Here is a 19,558-nt window from a genome sequence, read left to right as displayed (position 1 = left end):
ATCATCCTTGCATGAAAGTATCAACAACTCATCACCCGTTAGAATCAAATCATCTGCATAAAGTACAATGATAAGCAACTTACCCTCCACCACAATCTGGTATAGGTTAGGATCCGCCTCACTCTTGGTGAATCCAAGTCCGGTGAAATAACTGTCTATCCGTGTGTACCAAGCACGTGGTGCTTGTTTCAACCCATACAACGCTCTCTCGAGCCTGCACACATGCGACTCACTGCTGAAGATCTCAAAACCTTCGGGCTGTTCTATGTACACCTCCTCCTCAATGACTCCGTTGAGGAACGCAGTCTTCACACCCATATGATGAATGTGGCATCCCATCTGCGCTGAGAGAGCAAGAATCATTCGTATGGAAGAATACCTTGCGACAAGTGCAAAAGTTTCCTCATAATCGATCCCCTCTATCTGTGAAAACCTTCGGGCAACAAATCTTGCCTTGTACTTCTCCACACTCTTGTCAGCTGCCTGCTTAACTTTGTATATCCATCTCGAACCCACCACTGATTTCCCTTCCGGTCTAGGAACAATCTCCCATGCACTATTTCTAACAATCAAATCATACTCTTCCACCATGGCGTCTACCCATGCGAGATCCTCCACAGCTTCCTCGAAAGAAGATGGCTCAGTCACAACACACTTGCTCATAAGAGCCATGTATCCAGTGTACCGATCGGGTGACTATCTCTGCCTGCGTTGGGCTGTAGGTGGTCCTACAACTTTCTCTGCATCTTGAGCCAGTCGCTCAGCTTCTGTCAAGCGCTTTTGCCCTCTGATGGTTGGCGCTGCATGAGTGGTCTCTTCCACTCCATGAACCTCATCCTGTGGTTGATCCACGTCCTGAGGCTCATATTTAGGAACTGATAGCTCCTCATCTACATGCAAGTGTAGCTCCCTCTCAAGTGAACACTTCATGGCTTTCTCCTCCTGAAATTTTATATCCCGTCGCACAATAGTCTTGCCACTGTCTGGCAAATACACACGATAGTTGTGGGATGTATCAGTGTACCCCACAAATATCCCAACCTCTACGGTCGGCTCCAACTTCTTCCTGGCATCCTTCGTCACATGCATGTAAATGCTAGCACCAAAAATCCTCAAATGAGAAAGATCAGGCTTCTTACCAGAATAAGTCTCCTCGGGTGTACTCATGCCAAGTATCCTGTGAGGACAACGGTTCTACACATATACTGCAGTATTGCATGCTTCCGTCCACAAGTGAAGGGGTAGGCCCTGATCATGCAACATCTCCCGTGCAACACCCACGATCGTTCTGTTCTTCTGCTCAGCAACCCGTTCTGCTGTGGGTTATGGGGAGCTATGAGCTCTCTTCGAAACCCTTCTGCATTGTAGAAATCCTTGAACTCGCCAGAGATGTATTCACCACCATTATCGCTCCTAAGAGCCTTCACCTTCTTCCCTGACTCCTTCTCGACCAGTGCTTTGAACTCACAGAACTTTGAGTATGTCTCGCTCTTCTTCTGCATGAAGAAGATCCAACAATTACGAGAGAAATCATCAACAAAAATCACATAATACCTGTGTTTTGCTGTCGAAGCTACTGAGAAAGGTCCACACACGTCTGTGTGAATTATCTCAAGGGTCGTCGTGGCGCGACTATCCTTCTCGTGAAAGGTGGCTTTCACAAACTTTCCCAAAGTACACCCCTTGCACTGATCTGACTGCGCAAGAGTGCCTTTAGGAAGCCCTGTAGTGATCTGCTGCATTATCTTCAAGGCTCCATGGTGAAGGTGACCCAATCTCCTGTGCCACAGCTCGCCATCATCCCGGCTCACCAATCCTTCTACCTTGCATGTCGTTGCTGCGCATCCATCTACGTGCAACTGATAAAGGTTCCTCACTCGAACCCCTATCTTCCGAGTTTCTAAAGTTGTCTTGCTGCGCAGGAAAGCCTTTCCCTCGCTGAAAATAACATCATATCCCTTGTCTTCTAACATCGCCACCGAGATAAGATTATTCTTCAATCCTGGAACATGCATCACTTCCTTCAACATGAAGGGTTTACCAGACTCCCTCTCAAAGGAAATGGTACCGATACTGGTCACACTGTATCTACCATCATTGCCCATCTCGATGTGCACTCCAAGATCTTTGTCCTCCAGATCAGAAAACAAATCTCGATCTCCTATCATGTGAAAAGACGCATCACTGTACAAGAACCACACCGATCCCATCACACTTGAAACCAAGCATGCGATCAATGAAAAATCAAGCTCAAACTGCGAGGCTAGAGCCTCTCCTGCTGCAGATCCAACAACTTGCTTGTTCTTCTTCTTCTGCGGACAATTAGTGGCATAGTGTCCGTGCTGGTGACAGTGAAAACACTTCACCTTGGACATGTCCTGCTTCTTGCCTTTCGCACCAGACTGAGAAGCTTTCTTGTTCTTCCCCTTCTTTTCTTTGGCAGCCAAAGCGCAATTTTCTTCATCAGGTCCCTTTGATGAAGATCCGTCCTTGGTATTCTGCCTGATCTCCTCCTGCACAAGATCTGACCAAAGTCTCTCCCATCCTGGCAATTTCTCCCGACCATTGACAGAGTCTTGATAGGAATGCCAACTCTTCGGAAGACCAAGGAGAGCCAAGCTCACCAAGTCCTCATCATCGACAGTCACCCCCACACTTCCCAGCTCATCCCTGCACTGAGTGAACTTCGTGAGATACTTGGTCATACTGTCTCCCTTCTCACATTTGATGTTTCTGAGTTTATCTTTGAGCACCAGCTTCCTCTAATCGCTCTTGCTTTGGAATAGATCTGTCAACGCTTTCCACATCAAGTATGGAGAAGCCTTTCCATGGAGGATGGACACAATGTGATCCTTCACGCCCTCCAACAGAATCCTTCGACACTTTGCTGTCTTCTTTTGCCAAACTTCAGTTTCGGCAGCATCAGTAGGCTTTGGGACCTCAACCTCTATGAACTCCTTCAGCCCATTATCATCTAACACCGCCTCCATCTTTTCCTTCCATGCAATATAGTTCGAGCTACCCTCAAGAGCATACTCCAATCGCAATCCGTTGAAAGACATTGCAATGTTGACACCAAGAAAACACAGCTGCAAATTCGAATTCCACCAGCTCCAAACTCAATCACCTATGATCTAAGATTCATGAGAACAAAGTATTTCTCGTATACAGATTGACTGTATGGGCTTTTACCGGATATCTCACCTTCCAAAGGAAGGATGAATCCAGAGGCTACCTGGCCCGATTACAGACTCTGCCTAAAGAAATAAGATGTAAACACTTTCTAAATAATAGATCTGATGATCAATAGCTCCGATACCATGTAGAAATTTTGAATAATAAACACTTATTCACAGAGATTATCTCGATTATACACTATTGTGGAATACATGCACAATACATAATCTCCTCTACGTTGACCATCAATTTAGCAGCATCAAAAACAATGAAACATCAATCACATGCACACATTAACACAGTATGTAACCCGGGGAAAGCTTACAGCTGAAAACCCCACACTATCTGTATATTAGTGATTGAGAACATGTAACAATACATAGTACAATACTCCTCACAAGTATCCAGCACTATCTCCACCTGTTACACACAAAACTAGCTTAGATCCGAACAAGTCACAGGTTCAAATCTTCTCCACTGCTTTGCCTGCCTCTATTGCACAATACCAAGTGAAAATAACGTGAGCACAGGCTATTTCACTGGGCATATACTGCGCAATCCTCATGGGCATACTCAATCCATTGATTTTACAAGATCTCATGCACAACTATAGTCACAACTGATATCAATCTCAACCTCTAACACCTGTCTCCACTGAACTGTACATGCACTGAGTTAACTGATGTATTCTTCAGTTGCATTATGAGTTAATAATTAGTGAATTAATTTAATCAATTAATTCACATCACTCATCACTAGTCTATTTGCAGTTAGACTAATTACAACTAGTTTAACCAAGTCAAACTGAACACAACTCCATTAACTCCACAATCCAACTCCACAGAACTCAACCACATGAATTCTAACTGAAGTCCTGCATGCAATAGGTCAACTGACCCACAAAGAAAGCGTATTTCCTTCTGACAGCTGCATGTGCCACATCTGTAGCTCAAATTGAAGTGCTCCAAGAGGATAAGATAATGTTTATAGTCTAAATATTATTATGAGACAATAATATTTGACTTTTCTATTTTTAGCCTGGTAGTCTAAAAGTAGACTCTGATCACTCCGCTGTGAACCAGAAATAGACGTCCATCTATTTTTCCCAACATGACCAATCATCCATAAACAACATCCTGCAACTCATAGACCATGATCCATATGTCTAAAAATAGACATAGTCTAAAAAATAGACTTTGCACCATAATTTGCCTGTGGGCCCACTTAGTGAAGGCGACTCCTTTCCACTAAGCTCCATCATCTTGTTGCATTCTCAACAGAACAAACTCTCATCTAACTTCATCTACCGTTGGATTCTATTACAATTTAGACCATTTGATCAACCATATCAATGCTCTTTCCTATTTGGAGTTTGGCAAGCCCTCCAGATAGCTTCACATAGGTACCAATGCTACTCTACGTCTTCATTCCCCCTATCGGAGAACTCAGGATATCAGGTAAAGGATCCCGCCATGGCTGATTGAACTTGAGGAATAAGTATAAATCCTTGAGAATCGGGTTGTGATGATCCTTGGATACCTGTACTACTGTTACTACTCCTCTTGCTAATGATACCAATGTTGTAGGTTGTGTGCACACTATGAACCTTTATAAATTTAATTAACTTGGATAAAAATTGATCAAGGTTGTGATAAAGTACCAGGGGAAGGTTGGGGGAGGGACTACCTAAGCTGTTGGGTAGCCAATCACGACTTTTAGAGGACACATCATTCTCAAAAAATAATCTTCTCATGGTAAAGTGCATATCATCATTCGGGCCTTCCTCGAGGCTTGTGTAGCCCATTTCATCTGGAATTCCCATTTCTACTAGCGGGGCAGAGTCTCTATTGTTCTTTTGATCCTTTGTCACTATAGTTGTCTCAGCTCCTCCTATTGAACCAATCTTTATCCTAGCATTGTCTCTGATGCTCTTCAACTTTAGTTGACTTCCTTCTCTTTCCCGACCTTCTGGACTTCTCAACACCACTCTTGCTTGGTGTAGTCCCCTTTGTCTTTTATCAATCTCTCGTAGAGCTCTTCCCTACCATTTCTCAGCTATCCACGATCTTCTTTGTGCCCTCAAATCTCTATCCCTATGAAAGTCATCCATGTCTATTTCTTCAATATTTTCATCGCTCCCATTCAGGTAGCATCCCTCCCCTTAGGTCCTCCCCCCAGTACTGGGATTTTAAGCTGCCATTGAAGGGTTTTGGAACACTAACAAGTTCTCTTCCACCATTAGAGCCTTAACCCAAAGCATAGCTTCCCTCATTAGTATTCCCTGCAACCCTGACTTAAACATGACCTTTGCCTTAAAAAAGGATTGATGACCCTCCACAAAAAAATCAATAATATATCCTTATAATGTGGTCTTTGCAACCCAGAAATATACGACTCATGTTAGATCGATGTCAAGCTGATGCAACTTAGTTAGATCTGCTTGAGTCTAGGTATTCCGAGATCGGTTTTGTTTGTTGATCTTTCCCTTTATTTGCAGTCTCTACAACCAGTTGTAGAGCTCCTTTGGGAACTTGCACCAGAAGATCTTGTATTGATCACTCACAGGCTCTGTGTACAAGATCTCTTCTTTCAACTACTTCAGACTTCATCAGCGAAGTTGAGCTTGTTGAGAAGTGAACCATTCTACTTGTTCATGCCACCAATCTTTAAGCTCCTTCTTAAAGATCCTTGACACCATATTCCATACCCCTTTGGAAATTTTTAGGTCTTGGCAATAAAACCATTTGTTGGCAGAAAAATAACAGATGGGTTGAGACCCAGGGTTCAGGAACAGGGGCCAACAAAGTCTCTGTTGTAGTCTAGCACCACATCGACATTTTCACCTTATCCAGGATGAATAAGGCATCTCACCCAAGGTGTGTTGTGACCTTAGTTAGTTGAGGGACTGGAATCAAGCATCAAGATAAACCCCAAGGAACTAACAATGAAAATAACTCGGAAATATAAGAGTTGGATAAGAGTTGGGATCCAATCTTAATGAACCAACATATACAAAGAAGAAATATCAGACAGATGCAAGCATATTAAATTTTTTTAGAAAGCCACAAAGAATCATACACAAGTTGCTCAAATATCCCTGTAACCATTCCTTCCATTAACACCACAACAATATAACATTACATCAGGCTCGAAGGCCCCCCAGATAGAACAATCATCAACATAACATAATAGTATATGATCAAGGCAACAAGATACAAAGTGGGTTCAAACAGCTCCGCAACTACATTCATGTATCCCATAATTGATCTTTTTCCTCTCGGGTTTTTCCTTACGCTTCTTAAGTCTCCCACTTCTCTCTTGGATGCTCCGCCTCTTTCCCTTTCGGTTGCCTCTATTGCTTGGTTTTTTCTTGCTTCCTCAACTGTCATCTCTCCTCTTCGATCAATTGTATTTGTTGCTCAGATGTTTCTTTCTTGAGTCTGGATTCCTCTGGCCATCCTTCCACAGTTGCTTGTCTTTTTCGGGTTCCTTCCTCTACTCCAGTTGTCTCCTCTGCAACTTCCCAATGGTTATTTCCAGGCAAAATGTGGTCAACTGGTCAAAACTTGATTTTCAAACGAAGGACCCAACAAATGGACCAGTGATCAGAAATCAAACATCACCAACTAGGTTGGATACACCAATTTTTCCCATAAATTTCTTTAGTTAGTACACATTAGTGATGAATTGGAATAATTCATGTGGGGTTCAATAACATTCAATGACCAAACTCAACCAGTGAGTGAATTCAACCAAGAAGTTGGCTATTCATTCAAAAATAATTCAACCAATGATCAAAATGATAACCACTTAAGAATCTATAAGAATAATCACTATCCAATTTACTTTACTACAAACATCTTTCAATTTTTTTCATTCTCATTTGCATAATTATATTGTACTTTTGATGGTTTCTTTGTGCAATATTTTCGAACATATTCTATGTGCAACATCCAATAGAAGTATTTTAAATTTATAGATCTTCTAGAAGCATCTTTGTTAGATTCAAACCTCAAGAAATCGAGCCTTTTCATGCAACTTGAAAAATTACCAGATAAAAATTCTAGAGCATCTTCTCTAATGTGCTTCAATTTGTAGATTAATCCTCTCAATATTTTCTCCGTGAAGGTTCATTCACTTTTTCTCCTTATAGGTTCAACTCACTCCCTCACTTGGTGTTGTCGTCACCTAGCCAAATGAAGGAGGAAACAATGCCACATGTTATAAGCCTAAATTACAACTAACCGACAAGAATAGGCTACATCATGACAACAACAACAACACAAGTAAATACACAAAGAAGAATAGAGCTCGAGAAAGAATTCCAACCGTCTTTCCATTAGTCTTCATGTACATTTATACATAGATAACGTGGTTGGAGCGATTGTACTCACTCTCACCAATCACTTATACATTCACCTTTTACCCTTTATTACATACATAAATACTCGTATAGATATGATGACTTACATAGGCCTAAGAGGCCCCTCAATAATTCCCATAACTACTTCGTCCATAATATAATAGTCCTGAAATATAGCTTGCTTTTGAGCCCATCATATAGAGTTAAAGAATATCGCCAAAAGGACCTATAGCTCTCTAACTAATGAGTCATTAATCCAATCAAGGATATAAGATACTAAGGATGGCTTATTCCAAGATGCAGAGGATGATTTGAAGAAGGTCTCAACCAACTCCCAAACTGTTAAAGAAAATTTCCAATGAAAAAAGTGGTGTAAAGCAACCCACTCTAGAGATTTAAAAAGCACACATATGTTAAGGTCTGACCAACCACTTTTCAATCCATTTTCCCATGTTAATAATTTGTCATTCAAACAAGCCATAAGGTAATCTTGGCATTCACATGCCCATTTTGTTTCCATAAAACCAATGACCACCACTAACTTTCTCCATCAAAATCTACCTCCATTTTTTTAGGAATATCTGAGTGTTGTTGAGTATTGCCTCAAGAGAATATTTTTTGACCATACAAGGATATCATCACTTTTTGGATCCAAATGAATAAGAGAGGAGACAAAAATATCCATCTACTAATTCCATTCCACTAGTTCCTCCCCCTGAAGGCCCAAATCCATAGATGAGCACCATGCTCTTGATCGTACTTCCTAATTAAGATTTGATTTAGCATCTCCTAGATAGAAGATGCCTCTATTGTGTAATGAAGAAATCAAACTATCTGAGAGGAGGTGGGAGTCCCCTATGGAAATATAGGGATCACTACAACAAATCCATGTGATTATATTCCTCTTTAGCTCCATTTCTTACTTCCATTGATTGTTATAGTGTATTTCTCTCCACATTTTTGAAAAAATCGGCACTATTTATCATGATGGTGCTAATTTTGGCATTTTTTTCTATCGATCACAAACAATTGGCATGAATTTAGCGCCAACTAACATGCCCAATTTAACCTCTTCTTTAGCTCTTGATTTAGCTTCATGTATAGCTTCTTGTGCAATGTCCTATTTTTCTCATAGTTATCGCATTGTTTTTAGCATCCATTTTAGCTTCCTTTTTTTTTTAACAATAACTGGGTAAATTGTATTAGAAAGAGGTTGTAGTAAATGCTACAGCAAAGATTACGTCATGGTATAATTCCAGTAAAAATGTAGGAGCAGAAACAGAGACCATACAAAACCTTGTTACACCCACAAAACAAAGAATGGCCTTTTCCTTATGCAAAATTATTGATTTCTTCTCTAAGCTATATATTCTATAGTAAATGCCTAGAATTTTTAAGTGTTAGAAAACATTTAAATCAGCATTGAGCATAGTGACTAGCAACATCCTCCAAATCTGTACTGGCTGGTTCATTTTCCTGGCTCATAGGTTTCATTGCCTCATATGATTGATGCACAAATTCTTCCTCTTTAAGCCCTGATCTGAATGAATTTGTTTAGATTCTTGGAAGTGAGGCCATTACTTGATAATCTCTGTGAAGATTAAGAGTTAAATTTCAGAGATGACTGCATTCGTTTTATACCACTTCCAACTATTGATTTAATGACAACAGAGATCCTTTGATTTCTACTACTTGTGCTGTGTATTGATTCTCAGTTTCATGTATTTGTAAAAGCAAGATTGAGGAGAGAGGCCCTATTGCAATGGATGTGCTTGTCGTGTCTTTACAGTACTCTGCAATCTCTTGCAAATCCCCTGAATCCATCTGATGACTTGTAGAGAAATTGCCTTCTGTGAAGAAAATACGTGCCTTGTCTACAAAAACCACCAAAATTCTCACCTCCAGAGAGCCCTGAAATGAAAATCTCCTCCGTGTTTGAGTTTTATTTCAAAATTCCGAATACATCGCTCAACAATCCAATTTAGTGAATGTCTGGCCCAAGAATCCACAAACTAATCTTGCCTGTTGCTTCTGCACCCAGCAAGGACCTGAAATAGACTAGTGCTCTTCTATGGAGGCAATTCCTTAGTCAGGTCCCTGTCACCCATTGTTTAGAGTTGTTGGAAAATACTTCAGAAAAACAACCAACCATGATGAAGTTGAGCATATTTCTGTGAGAGAACCAAACTTCATTATGAGTGTTGAGGCCAATGAATGTAGATCTGCCTGTTGTAGCTTGGTTAAGGCAGAGGATGAAGCGAGCAAGGTCCTCCATTGAGACTAAAGTTTCCTTGAGGCAACAAACAACCTTGGTTTGCCAAAGAGTCGGCTTGCTTGTTTAAATCCCGCAGAATGTGGTAAGAGTCAACTCTGTCAAAATCTTCCAAAGTGTTTCGGATTCACTGCAGAGTTTTATTTAATGCAGGATTACAAAAATGATCTTTTGAGTTTAAAAGTTTAATTAGAAGCTCCGAGTCTCTGAGAATTATTTTACAACCTAGCTCCTTCACAATCTTGCAAGATTTTAAGAGACTGTAACTCTTTGCTTGGTTGTTCGAGCTGGTGCCTATGCCCCAACTAAAGCCGGTTTCACTCGATCTGTCCGAGGAAAGAATCAAACCCCCTGCACCTGTAGTTCATGGGTTCCACTTGGACGCTTTGTCAAAGAATATCGTGGCTTTTGAGGTCCCCTACCACCACGTGTGAAAGTCACCTTTAGTGAGTCACAAGCGCCAAGTAGGAGTGTTCAATGGTTTGTTGACTAATTCGTTCCTCTCTCCTGTTGAGCAGGATCCCAGCCACGCAAAAGCTTCTGAAGGTAAAGAGGAGGTGGGAGCAAATTTACCTGCAGTTTCCAGCAAGAGGGCTTTCACTTTGGCCGCCACTACCACTGAATTCGGAAGCCTGTTGTTGAAAACACAGTCGTTTCTAGCTAACCATAATTTCCACCAAAGGCATTTTGGAATAGCTTGCCAGATGTTGTTCCAGACTGCATTTTTGGATTTTTCTCAGGATTTTGGTTTATCCAGGAGATGTAAAGAGAAACACAGATGTCTGGGAGGGGAAGGGAGCACTAAGGCCCTGAAGGACCAAATTCTAGACTACTTGTGTGAAGTCGCAATCAACCAATAAGTGATCAGAGGTTTTAGCGACAGAGTTGCATAAGAAACATCTAAAGGGGTCATGGAACCCTCATTTATTTAGATTTTCACTTGTTAGTGCCTTTTTATGCATGAGTAACCATGTGAAAAAATTCACCTTTGGTAGGCTAAAGGGGGACCAAACTGATTTCCAGAGCATCAGTGTCAGTAAAGGGGCATGAGTAGATTGTAAAGAGGAGAATCCTTGAGCTGCTGTGTAAATTCCTGTTCTTCCCCACCCCTATTTGTCCTTGGATGAGCGATGTATAGGGGTGAGGCCAGAGAGAGATGTATACAACAAGTTTTTTTGAGCGTGGAGAGGTTCTAGGACCCCTGGAAAAGTCCATCCTGCCCAATTCCCTTTGTTGTCCCAAGAGAAAATGTCTGCAAGGCAGAGGAGACCTTTGTTCACTATCCAGATCTTTATCTTGTTGTAGGAATTTAGGGAGGCCAAAGGGGCATTTCCTTGAATAGTATCCTCCCATAGTAAGGTTCTCAGAACATTGCCTGGGATTCTGTATAAATGCTGCTGTAAGTGATCGATGCATCTTCTTCTTAAATTCCAAATTGTTGTTCCTGTTGGAGTAGATGTTATTGTGAGGTTTCTCAAGGAGCCTCCCATTCGGTATTTCATCCAAAGAATCTTTCTGACATGATGTTTTTTGTCTGCATACAACTGCCATATGATTTTTCCACCAAGAGCCAAATTTTCCAGGCCTGGATCCAGAATCTGTAACCCACCTTCTTGGAGTGGTCTTTTAAGGATATCCCATCTTACTAGATGTAACTTGCTCTGGTTTCCCTTACCCTCGTTCCATAGAAAGCCCCAAAGGAGCTTAGAGATCTGATTCGTGATAGACTTGGGCACTAGTAGGAGGGAATATTGTAAGATGGGGAGGGCAGAGAGGACTTCCTTTATCAAAACCAGCTTCCCAGCCTTTGTTAGCCATTGGCCTCCCTAATATGCTATTTTTGCTTTTATCTTGCTAATTGCTTCGATCCAGAGGGAAGGAGGGCTTGGTCCCAAGGTTAAGGGAAGGCCTAGGTATTTTATCTTTTCCCATTTGTCATACCTAGGGAATCCCAAGGAGCAAGCTATTCGAAGGATAGCCGGATGATCTACATTCCAATCGTAGACAACACTTTTTCTTTTGTTGATCAAGGCTCTTGAAATTAAGTAGAAGTGTTTAAGAATTTCATTGAAAGCCCTTGTTATCTTAATCGAGGCCCCTCCCAGGAGGAGAGAGTCATCTGCAAAAAGGGCATGATTTATTGGATCCACACCTCTTGTTGCCTTAATGCTTGGGATAGAGCCTACTTCCTTTTCAACTGTTAGCTTTCTTCTTAGGGATTCTGCCAACAAGATATAAAGAAAGGGTGACAAAGGGCACCCTTGGCGGAGCCCTCTTGAAGCTTGGAAGAAATCAGTAGGTCTGCCATTGACAAGGGGTGCTATCCAAGGTCTATATGTGCAGGCTTTTATCAAGTTGACAAACTCAGCACTAAACCCAAAAGAGTGAAGGATTTTATAGAGGAATGAGAGTTTAACCCGGTCAAAAGCATTTGACATATCCAACTTGATGAGCATGCCTTTTTCCTTTCGAATGTGACTAGAGTGGAGTGCTTCTTGCACTTGGATCACATTGTCTATGAGGTGCCTTCCTTTGACAAAACTGCCCTGAAGAGGGGAGATCAGATTCCCTAACAGAGGCTTGAGTCTATTGGCTAAGAGTTTGGCGAGAATCTTGTATGAGGCATTGCAGAGTGAGATAGGCCGGAACCTGTCAAAAGTCTATGGGTTAGATTCTTTCGAGATTAAAGCAATGAAGGTGGAGTTGGTACACCCTCCCACTTTGGCTTTCTTTTGGAAGGCTTTTATCATTTAGAGAAGATTGAGTTTCATTACATTCCAGCAAACTCTATAAAAATGGATGGAGAAGCCATTCGACCCAGGGGATTTATCCAGCTCCATTGACCATATGACTTCCACTATCTCTTTTTTAGTAAAAGGCTTCAATAACCCAACGTTTAAATCTGCAGTGACAAGTGAAGGGATGTTTGACAAAAAATCAGCAGCCAGATCATCATCAGAAGAACCATCCTCCTGAAACAATTGCTGAAAATGAGATGTGGTAGCCTGTTTTAAAAGAGGCTTTCCTTTGATGACTTCCCCCTCCCTGGTGGATATTTCCGAGATGTGATTCCGAGAGAGATGAGCTCTGAATTGTCTGTGAAAGAATGAAGTGTTTCTATCTCTAGCTTGCAGCCAGAGGCTACGAGACTTGAGGCGCCAGTACTCTTCTTCCTGGCGAAAGGAGAGAAAAGAGTTGAGTTGGGAATTCTGTTTGATGAGCAATTGAGCTTTGGTGGTTCCAGTTTCTTCCATACCTAACTAAATCTTGACTAAATCCTGCACAATATTTTGTCTATTGCTCATTGGAGTGGAGAGGAGTTTTTTTGCCCAACTTTTTAAGGCATACTTAGTGTACTTAAGTTTCTTCTCCCACACAAAGCTGGGGGATCCTTCAACTAGTTGCGACCAAGCTTGAGCCACTATGTCCATAAAGCCCTCTGTCGCTACCCAAAGAGCACTGAATCTAAATGGAATAGGGCCTAAGTCTTCCTCTTTTTCTAGTAGCAGCGTGATGGGGTTATGTTCAAATGTTATCTTGGGCAGAATTTTTTAAGAGATTAAATGCTTCCCCTCCATCAAAGAACTTTGAACTAGAAACCGGTCTAGACGAGCAGCAATGTTGGCATTAGCTACTCTATTGTTTGTCTAGGTATGACGACCTTTCTTAGGTTTGTAGTCAAGAAGGTCCCAAGCAAGAATCAGAGACTCCACTGAATCATGGAAGGGATCTTTACCCCAAACTCCACCTTTTTTCTCTTTCGGATCTAAAGTGATGTTAAGATCCCCAACCAGTGTGATGCTTGGGGGAGTGTAGATTTCTAGGAAGTCTGAGAGAGAATTCCAGCAGTCCTTCTTTTCCAGGAATTAACTGGGACATAAAGATTGAAAAGAGCCAAAGAAATTTTACTTGGAAGATGTTGAAGTTTGTGTATATCCAGTGTTGGGTTGTGAAGGAGCTTTTCAGCTGAAACATATCCTCTGACCATAAGGTTTCCAAACCCCGTGAAGTACCTCGGGCACTAACAGCTTTTCCTGAGTTCTTATTCCACTTGTTTTGACTTAAGAATAGAATAGAATCCTCTTTTATCTTTGTCTCTTGGAGCAAGAGGATATCTGAGGGTTCTATTCTTGATAGATCTTTTACTGCTTCAGCTTTCAATTTTAGCTTCCTTTTTAACTTCCTCTGTAACATTCCATTTTTCTCCTCATTATGGCATTGGATATGAATTTTTATATTACACATGCCGAGGAAAAATTTTGTAATTAAGTTGGTGGGAGGAGTGTACCATGTGTATCATACGATATATTATGATTGTAGCCAAATTTAGTAATTACCATCTTGTTGACACATAATACACCTATCTTAAATCAATAATTACCCAATGTCATTGTTACTCCTGTTGTCATTTTTGAAAATCAATGTGACTACTAAAAATTCATTCTTGGTAGTTTTCATTTATAATGAAAAGATTGAATTCATTAAAAGGGTAACCTTAATTATTCCATACCCATTTCCAAATTTCATTCGACTAATTTTCTCTACACAAGTGTTTTTATGTACCAAGTGTCGTCCTGTAATAATCTCTAAGCAGTTATGAGTAGTGAGAGTCACTGAAACAACCATGGGAGGAATGAAATTCTATTGTGAACTAGACTCCATTGATGCACTGCTACACCATCCACAAGCCCTACAAATATTTAGGAATGCAGGGTGGTTAGTCTACTTTGAGAAGCTATAGGGTTTTAGTGAACAAATTGCTATGGAATTCACACAGTCTCTGCAACAAAAATATTCAAAGGTTAGAGGATTAAAAAAATTTGTTATAGAGGATATAATTTCCGTGGTGACATGCTTACCTAAGATAGGGGCTCACTGGTTTTCTAGGAAAATAGAAATTCCAATAGCTAGGGCAAGATTTTTACAGTGAGGAGAGAAATTAAGGAGCAAGGGGAGAGGTATGATAGAACATCCCTTCCTCACCCTTGGGATGATGTAGCTTTCTTGATTAAAAAATTTATTGCTTGTGAGGGACATTTTGGGATAGTATTCAGTTATAATTTTTAGTTGTTGGAACATCTTCGTAATGGACAACTGATAAAATTTCCTTATTGTTTGCTAAAATATTTACAACATATGGTAGAGGCAACACATATGGAAAAACATCCAAAGACCTGCTTAACCAACCATGCACTCATCAATTTAATCATAATTCATTCACTACAACTACGGGGAAGCACATGGACTAGTTTATTAGAAAAGTCACATGCACCAGCCACTGAAACAGAGGAAAGTGAAAGTGAAGAACAAGAGGTAAGTGTTGAAACAACTCATAAATATAGAGCAATTACACTTTCTAGAAAAACTAGAGCAGCTACGCTTCCTAGATAAAGAAGAGAAGTTACACCTCCTAGACTCCATTGCAGAAATTGTAAGGGATGGACTTCTATAAGAATGTTTGTTGGTTCATCCTCTAAAGAAAAAAGAGCATGCACTAAATAACCTATGGATATATCTAGTGGGAAATCTGAGGATAATCATTATGGATTCCCTATTGAGGAAGAAGGGCCTGAGGTAGAGACTACTGAAACATGGGCACATGGAACAACGTTAATAGAAGCATGGGTTCCTAAAACAGAAATCCCTAGGGAATCTAAAGAAGTATCTAAAAAATCTACTCCTATACAAACTGCGGTGAAAATGAGGAAATTGAAGAAGCCAAAAAGTGAAGAACAATATGTAAGCAGTGAAACAACACTAGAAGATAGAGAAGTTACACCTCCTAGACAAAGTAGAGCAACTACACTTCCTAAATAAAGAAGAGTGGTTACACCTCCTATACCCCGTCGGATAAACCCTAAGAGATGGAGTTCCATAAGAACGTCTACTGGTACATTCGTTGAAGGAAAAAGAGCAGTCACTAAAGATCTTGTGGATATATCCAATGGAAAATCTGAGGATAGTTATTATGGATGCCCTATTGAGGAAGAAGGGTCTGAGGAAAAGACTATTGAAACAAGGGCACTTGGAACAACATCAGCTGAAGTAGGGTTCTTGAAACAGAAATGCCCAGGGAATCTAATGAAGTATCTCAAAAATATACTCTTGTATAAACTGCAGTAAAAAATATGAAATTTAAGAAGCCATTGGGTGGAAAGAATCCCAAGAAGAGAGTGTGGGTAATTGTTACACCATCATCTACCCCAATATATGAGGAATGTATTGATACAAAAAACCAAAGGAGTCTGAGGGACAACAAAATGAAGAGAAAGAAGAAGAATTTGTAAAAGAACATACCCCGACACCTGAAGTTCATGTTGTTCCACTTGAATCAAAGGAACCCAAGTAACATCAGAAAGAGAAGGAGGTCAAAAAGGAACTAGAAGACGTCTCTTAACAGGTAAGTCTAAATCTGACCTCATTATTCAACAAATTAATATATTGAAGGAGGGAAATGAAAATTTAAGGAAACAACTTACCTTGGTTGAAGGGAAGCTTCAGTCTAGAAAATAATATGGATTAGAAACCCTGGCAAAAGTGGTAGAAGTGATATCAGATAGATTATGCGGTGGATGTAAGGAAGTGTTGGAGGAAGCAGATTCACAAAGGCCAACCACTATTTCGATTGGAGTTCAAGTTGGAGAGCAAGATGAAGAATTCCAAATCGTTGTACCATAAGAACTTGTTTAAGATGCCGGTGTTACACAAGAACCAATAGTTGAAGTAGATCATGATGGAGATGTTGGTACGTGAAATCATGCATCTATGGACATGCAGATACTTAAGTTGGGGGGAGATGTTGGGATGTAAAATTGACATCTTTTTGCACTCATTTTCCTACATTTTCTTTACCCTTTTTTATTCCCAAGACCATACTCTGCCACGGTAACAACCATTATCAACCTAGGGATGTCTCTTTTTATATGTCATATTTATGATCCATTTATACTTTTAATTTGGCATGAGAACTATTGTTTCAGGCTACTTTTCTCGTAAAACTAACAACTAGGTCATTATAGGGTTTGTGGCCTATTGAGATGTTGTTGCAGGATTACACTTTCCAGTTTTTCCTCACCAAGGAAAAAACACAGACTCGCTCAACAATGTTGTTACACATGAAGATCAATTTGGAAAGCATCTAGTCAAAATATAGTTCAACTGTCAAAGGAGAACTTTATGGACAACGTAGCTGAAACTGTTAAGATTTTCTATTGATAATTATTGTAATTTGGAAAAGTTGTTACAACTTTGTCATAACCTTGGAAATTGTTATCAAATTGTTAATGTATTCTCAAATTAGATCACATGAGAATCAAAAGATTCTCATGATGATTTTATACTTGCAATCTGAAATTATAAAGAGGCGTACTCTCTGTCTGTGTGAAATAGACATATAGAAACAAATATACAATTATAGAGGGGGAGAGCAACAACATTGTAATCATGTATGTTTCATTAATGCAATCTCAATCATTTGTGGTTCCATACCTTTCTGTTGACTAGCTTGTGTGTTGTGTGGTGTACTAGCCCTTGCTAGGAAGGAAGGGCCCTCCTTCTTAGTAGGGGCCACTAGTTAAGAAGATAATGTAGTTGTTTAATTTGTTTCCTCTAAGTTATAATTCATGTGTGATTGTTGTTACAATTATTATCAGTCTTAGTCACACTTTAATGATTACAAAATTCTAATCTCTATATTGTGTAACAACATAGGTCTTGGACCGATCCTTTTGTTAGTGTGAAAATTATTTAATTCCTATTATAGTTTGATGGAGCATTCATTTCATTTGAATGTTTGTTTCAACATTTTTTGAGAGAATGGTTTCCAGGAGTGTTGTTCTTTTTTGAGTAAGAGTAACAATGTGACAGAGTGATTTTGTTCTACATTATATGTTTATTTCTTGAGAGTGTGAATAAGGTTTGAGAGTGTAACGACTAGAGTGTTGAGTTGTTGAGAGTGTGATTACAACCATTGAGTTTGAGATTCATTATCACTAGTCATCATTTTCCCTTGCATATATCTTGTGTAATAGTCTTGCAATAACAACACCTACCCGAATTTATAATTAATGTGAAGAGTCAAAACTATTGCTCTGAATTAAAAATACAATTGTTTTGCCCAACAAGAAGTTGAAGCAAAACCTATACATAACTTTGACATAATGCAAGTTGAAGCAAAACTTGGAATGTTGTATGAAATATGAAGCATAACTATTTAAGGATCAAAGTAAACATATAATAATTCAAAAGCGTGTAAAATAATTAAATAGATAGTCTACAATTTGAATCAATCAAATTTGCCAATAAATGAAGCATTGGCATGCATTTTAGTGAAGCAAGAAAATTTTAGCCTACTTCACAAAAATGCATGCCCAACCTTTATTACAAGGACAAATTGGATGATTTAGATTGGAGAATATTTTTTTACTCATAATTAACAATAATTTTGCAGATATAAATTTATGTTGTGCGATAATATGCCAAATTTGATTGATTTTATAGGGTTGAAATGAAGGTTTGTGTGCCTCAAATAAATGCAAATCAGAACCTGTACTAATTGTTTGCTAATTATCATTCCAACCTAAATATAAAACCATTTTATGCGACATATCATAGCCAATTTCATAAAGGAAATGTTATACATTGAAATCCAAGTCTGTTGGAATAACAATTGATCATATCTACCAATGTTCACAATCAGAACAAATGTGCACTCCCAGGCCAAACTAATTATGTTGTTGGTAATGAAATTTGAAATGGATCATGATTTGGAAATTCCTAACCTTAGGATATAACCTTGCATCATGTCTAACAAATATCCTACATAACTATGTTTCCCACTTATACACAACTTTCATATAAGGCAAATCAAAGCAAAACTTAGAATGTTGTATGAAATCTAAAGTATAAATATTTAAGCTCAAAGTAAATATATATCAATTTGAAAGTGTGTAAAATCATTCAATAAAAAATATACCATTTGAATCAATAAGATTGGCCAATAAATGAAACCTGGGTGTGCATTTTAGTCAAACACGACAATTTTAGCCTGCTTCACAAAAATGCATGCCTAAGCTTCATTTCAAGGCAAAATTGAATGATTCAACTTGGAGAGTATTTTTACTCATAAATAACATTAATACATTTTTTTTTTTTAAATTTTCACATACATATTTTTGTTGTTCAAGAATTCTCCAAATTGCATGCATTTCATAGGGTAAAAGACAGGGTTTGTGTGCCTCAAGTAAATGCACACTAGGAATGTGTGGGAACAAGGGGATGGACTAAGAAAAATCAAACTTGAATTTTAATAGTTGAAACTTGTATTTTCTTGGTTAAAGCACTATAAGTAAGGTTGGATGACCTTATTTTAGTAGTAATTAGGTCTAAATGTTTCCAAGGGATAGATAAAGAGATATAAGCACCTAGGGTTTGCAAGGTCTATTTTAGGGGGTTTTCTATATTGTACTTAATTTTTTAGGTTTTTGAGTTTAAGATTAGGTCAAGTAACCTAGTTAGGTTTTGAAGATATATAGGTAAGGAGAATGGAGACAAATAGGACTAGTTATTTTTTGTTGTTTGGTAATGAAGTATACGTAGATCTAGGGTTTCAATGCCACTCATTGATAGGAAAAGTCTTGAAAAGGAATTCCCAACACATGTGAAAATGGTGACTAGAATTCTAGGGTTTAAAATAATAAAGTATCTTATGGGATTCACTATCAACTAGGGCCTTTCTAATAGAATTA

This window comes from Pinus tabuliformis, chromosome 3_1, assembly GCF_031772625.1.
Source record: "Pinus tabuliformis cultivar Carrire ecotype Pingquan chromosome 3_1, CPIR1, whole genome shotgun sequence".
Lineage (NCBI taxonomy): Eukaryota > Viridiplantae > Streptophyta > Pinopsida > Pinales > Pinaceae > Pinus > Pinus tabuliformis.
This window is presented reverse-complemented; position numbering follows the sequence as displayed.